At 43.8% G+C, this 5,734-nt stretch overlaps 1 pseudogene; it reads left to right on the top strand.

The window, feature by feature from the left end:
- Positions 1-1,667: 1,667 nt before the first annotated feature.
- LOC131821504 (large ribosomal subunit protein eL32-like) lies at positions 1,668-2,146 on the top strand (annotated as a pseudogene).
- Positions 2,147-5,734: the final 3,588 nt, after the last annotated feature.

The raw sequence follows: 5,734 nt of genomic DNA, 5'->3' as shown, positions 1-5,734 counted from the left end.
GCATGGACCTCTTCATGGCCTCCAAAGTCTCCCTCCTGCCTGCCCTCCTTTGGGGTAAGAGCACTCCCTTAATTGAGATCCATTCTCTTAACCAACATTTCAGGGTCCGGTACAGGGTGGTTACCTGTAGGCACTAGGGTGTACAGGAAGTCTCTAGAACAGAGACAATGTGTTTTCCACCACAGTCAGTGCCATACAGCAAGCGCCACCCTCCATGGGGTCCAGCTTGTCTAAACTCATGCGACCGTGCTGCGAATTGCTTTTCCTCTGGAAGGTCACCCTACTGGGTTGACAAGGGCTCCCTCAAAACTCATGCCTGCCCAGAACCTGTAAAGGGGACCTCATACGGAAAGAGGGTCTTGGCAAACGGGATCAAGTTAAGCGGAGGTCATCACCCTACATCAGGACGAACCCGAATCCAGTGACCGATGTACTTAGGAGAAGATGGAAATTTGGGTGGGGACACAGGGAGAAGAAGGCTTTGTGAAGGCAAAGGTAGAAATGGGAATCCTATAGGGGCCAACCACGAAGCATGAAGGATTTCTAGGAGCCCCCAGAAGCTGGAAGGGGCAGGAAGGCTCTTCTCCTAGAGCTTCCAAGGGAGAGAAGTGCTGCCCCACCTGGATCTCAGACTTTTGGTCTCCAGAACTCAGAGACAGTTTTAGGATTTGGGGTGCCCCAACATGGGCTACTTACTTATAGCAGCCTTAGGACAGGAGCATGAGTATTAGCAGCATATCGGACCTTTATAATCACGAGGACTTTTCCATCTGATTAATGAAAGTTCTTCACTGTATATAAATTTTTAGTATATGTGCTGCCGAAGCGAGCACCACTGTATATAAATTTATACAGAATGCATAAATGTAAATTAATACTAATAAATACCAACACATTCTAACATTAATTTATATATATATTAATTTGAATTTATTATTCCATTCCTTTATTACTTATTAATAAGTTATTAATCAATATTTATTAAATAATTAACAAATACAATTAACTATAAATCGATACAGAATGTACACTGTATCTTTTCTGTTTGGCCATACCTCAGTTCCAATCAGCAGTGCATTTCTTTCTTCTGCATTCTTATGTATAAATGATCAAGATCATCTATCTTCCCTCTGGTGGTTTTAAGGGAATTACAATTCACATTTTATATAAATCGCCCTGTGAAAAGTACAGTGTGTAATTAGCTGCGAGACCCGAGGAGATGATCGTAAAATTGTCACGGAATTTTTGAGTCCTGAGAAGGAAAAGCTGAACGCGACTTTGAAACCAATTTCCCAGGGGAAGGAGCGAGTCTCAGATTTGCAAGGACTTGGGAATCTCTTGGGAAATGGATTTCAAATGCACACCCCAGGCTTTGCCCAGAGATTCTGATGGGGTAGGTCTGGGCAGGGCCGAGACAGGTGCGTGTGAGTAAGAACCCAGGTGGTCCTGATGTAGGTGCAGAAAGACGGCCCAGCTCTAGCGGCATCTTGTGGTTCCATTCTCGCCCGTGTCCCTGGAAAATCCACATAACTCTGGGCCTCAGTTTCTCTTCTGTAGAATAGGAAAACGCCATGACAACACCTTCTCTTGATAGAACGATGGAATAAAGTTTAAAAAATACATGTATAGCTCTGCTCTCTTCCTCGGTGCTGCTTGCGGAGGGTCTTGGGAGGTGGCCGCCATCTGTTACTGGGCATCATGGCTGCCGTCAGACCTTTGGTGAAGCCCAAGATCATTAAAAAGAGGACCAAGAAGTTCATCCGGCACAGTCAGACCGATATGTCAAAATTAAGCGCAACTGGCAGAAGCCGAGAGGCATTGACAATAGGGTGCGCAGAAGATTCAAGGGCCAGATCTTGATGCCCAGCATTGGTTATGGGAGCAACAAGAAGACAAAGCACATGTTACCCAGTGGCTTCGGGAAGTTCCTAGTGGACAGCGTCAAGGAGCTTGAAGTGCTGCTGATGTGCAACAAATCTTACTGTGCAGAGATTGCTCACAACGTCTCCTCCAAGAACTGCTAAGCTATTGTGGAAAGAGCAGCCCAGCCGGCAATCAGAGTCACCAATCCCAACGCCAGGCTGTGCAGCGAAGAAAATGAATAGACAGTTTGTTGTGCACGTCATATTTGTGTTAATAAAACCATACAACTACAAAAAAATACATGTATACATTTATACAATATACTAATTCATATTGCATAGTATACCATATTGTATGAATTTTATATATCCCATAAATATAACATATTACTTATAATATTAGTGTGTATATATATTATCAATATGTAAACATGTGTATTATATATAAATGTCATATTAATGACATTATTATACATTATACAGACACACATAGTTAATATGTATCTGTACACATACACATAGTTAATATGTATCTGTACAGATACACATGATTAATGTGTATCTATATAAAATAGAGTCACGATATATATATTTTTCAGCCCAGTGCATGAGTCATCTTGAGTTCTGCATAAACAGCAGAACTTTTCCATTTTAATTTCAAGCCCATTGTTTCAAAGAGGAGAATACTGGAATGGTAGAAATCAGAATATTTTAAGAATGGATCACTTGCCCGAGGCTACACACTGACTTCGTGTCAAGTCCTTAAGGAAGATCGGGTTTTCCCTCAACCCTCTCCTTTAGAAAAAAAAAAAAAATCACTAAAAAAGGTGTGTTATTTTGTATGTCTACTATATTCTACATGCTACATGCCTCACATTTTTAGAACCCCATCATTTTTATGTGGTTTACGCTTTCAGGGTAAAAAAAAAAAAATGATAATGAAAGGTGTTGCTTACTGAACTTGTAGTCCCATCGCTTAAAATCATGATTGATTATTGAAGTATTTAACTCAAGTGCAATGTTTTCTTTCCATGAAAAAATTTCTAGATGAAGCTGTGACTATAAGAATTTATCCTCGGTAATTTTTTACACTACATGTCGTGCACCCGTATAATTTCTGAGTAATACTTCCCCTGCTGTAAATTATTTCAGCACATAGAAAATCTACCTGTGCACTTTCTCTGCCCTGCCTATGTGGTCTTGACGCCCAACCCCCTGCCATTAGAAACCATCCTTAGGAGTCCCAGAGGTCGCCTCTAGCTGGCAGAGGAGAGATCCATCACTCACCCCGCACGCTGACCTTTGGCTCCCGGGAGAGCGATCCCTTTGTGGCTGGAGAGTGATGTCTTGCTCAGTAGCAAAGATCCAAACACGCTTTATCTTCATCAAGGCTGTAATTACGCCAGAGCGGGTGGCCCAGGGACGGAATTGCCTTGGGGTGCACGGAGGCGACAGGCAGAGCCTGAGGTGGGGCGACCGCCCATCAGGTCGTGATTAGGTTGCTTGAGTGAGAATGAAGGAGTATCAATCTTCATGCTGCTCGCTGTAAGGGACTCACCGGGGAAGCGAGGATACATTAGCCTCAGTCTCCCTGTCCTGAGAGGCTGCATGTCAGATGGTCTCGGGAGCAAAGTAGAGGGCATGATTCCTTGCCTGAGGCTTCAGACCCCAGACAGCCTTGCAAAAAAGTCTTGCTTTTCTCTCCTGCTCTGTGTTTTGTGTTTGCTGTTGGTTTTCTCCTTGTACAGTAATTCATTCCATGTTGTCTGCATGGCCTCCTGCAGAGCAGGGAGTGGGTCGAGTCCCTACAGATAGAGCCAAGGCTCTCTGGCTTGAAGGTGCAGCGAGGCATGTCCATGTGTCAGGTCAGGAGTGATGGACTCAGTTAGAAGTGCAGGCAGAACCAACCTCAACTTTCCCAGCAAGTCTGCACTCCAGATACCCCAGACGACAATGGTCCACATGGACGCGATCTGCTTGAAGTCTGTAAGAGTCTCTTGCAGCTGCTGTAATGACCTGTCATAGGTTTAGTGGCTGAAGGCAATCCTGATGTATCATGGGGCCGTTCTGCAGATCAAAAGTCTAAAATAGGTCTCACCAGGTTAATATCCAGGTACTGCCAAAGCTTCGTTCCTTCTGCAGGCTCTAAGGGAGACTCCATACTCTTGCCTTCTCCAGCTCTGTAGGGCTACCTTGTCATGCTAACCCTAGCTTGCGTCTTCATGCCTCTCTTCTGACTGTGACTGTCCCTGCTCCCTCTCACAAGGAGCCTTGTGACAACTGTCAGCCCACCTGGAAGAGGCAGGATCATCTCCCCAGCTCAGAACTATTCCCATGATCACCCCGGCAACGTCCCCTTTACCAAATGAGCTCACACAGGCACAGGTTGCCGGGATTGCCATATGGGCATTGTTGAGGGTGGTGGTTCTGCCACTTCTGAGCTTCAGCATATGTGAGCAACCAAGGCGAACCCCCGGTGGTTCTCAGTTTACTCCAGGCTTGCAGAGCTCCAGGGTCAGGGGAGGGGGCCACAGCTTCCATAGTGACACAGTAAAGAAAAAAAAAAAGAGAGAGAGAGATCAATACCATAAACCTGAATTAGAACGCAAAATTAGAGGATGCACTTAACTGTGTTGGAGAGATTTAGCTATGGAGAATACAGCTCTATGAACTCATATAAGATGGGGTTGTAAATTTTCATTTGTGATGGGATTTAATTTTCAGAGATATTGGGAAGGTGATCTTTATTTGCATTTAAAATGGTGCATGGATGGATTAAGGGAAGAAAAATATGATTGATGGACAGGATTATTAGAAGCTATATTCAAAGGGTGATTGCTTTCACAAATGATCGTTAGGCAGGCCAGGCACGGAAAATGGATGATCTCTCACTTTACCGTATGCCATAAGGATCCTGCACTACGATATATTTATAAATATTTTCCTAACTGCTGTATGAATTTTAGAAATAATCACGCCGTATCTGTTCCCCTCGAGAGGCTATTTGAACGCTCTTTCAGGAAGAAGGGGTTTAGAATGAGCTTGGGTAGCCTGTCATTCGGAGGTTGGAAACACCATAACCTCCGATGATTTCATGTTTATTGCTCAATCTCTTCCCAATTCTTTAACGGTTTCAGTGGGGGGAGAAAAACAGAGAGAGAGAAAACAGTTACTATATTCCTAAGATAGAATTTTATCCTAAAATCTATCCTGAAAAATCTATCCTAAGATAGAAATTTTAGGGTGGCTTTGTTTGGATGAGGATATAATTTGGGTTTGTAGAACCATCCTAATGAGACATGCTAAGCTACAAAATGTCCTGTGTTGAGCGGTGTCTAATTATCCCTGCACATCATAAACCTGGTCTTCCTAATTTTATAGGATAACTTGGTGCAAAGCTGTTGCTCTGATTTAGACAAAAGGTATAGGTAAGCCATCCAGACGTCCCACACTGCTCTGCTTTGTCACCGTGGGTATACTAAAGGAAACTCAAAGAAAAATCAGGGAAGTATCAACCATGCGGTCTTAGTTTGTGACCTGGAAACGGGGAACCCTGGATGACTCAGTACCACTGCATTCACTTCTCAGAAGATTTGGGAACACTGTTTCCTGGTTCAATGACTGCACTGCTAAGACATTTATGGAGTTCTTACGTCCCACCCCACCCAAGGTCTTCGGACTGAAGATCTGCCTCGTAGCCAGAAACCCTAGGGATTCATAACCTGAGATGAACTTCCTTAGTAGCTTTGGGATGGCTGGGTAGAGCTGGTTCATGTCAGCTGCACTTATGTTATACTGGACATCTCAGAAGATTCTTCTATGTCTTCTGTCCTCCATCAAAAGAGCTCCTGAAGCTGAATCATCTAGAATCA

Source organism: Mustela lutreola, chromosome X (genome assembly GCF_030435805.1).
Source record: "Mustela lutreola isolate mMusLut2 chromosome X, mMusLut2.pri, whole genome shotgun sequence".
Taxonomy (NCBI): domain Eukaryota; kingdom Metazoa; phylum Chordata; class Mammalia; order Carnivora; family Mustelidae; genus Mustela; species Mustela lutreola.
This window is presented reverse-complemented; position numbering and strand designations above follow the sequence as displayed.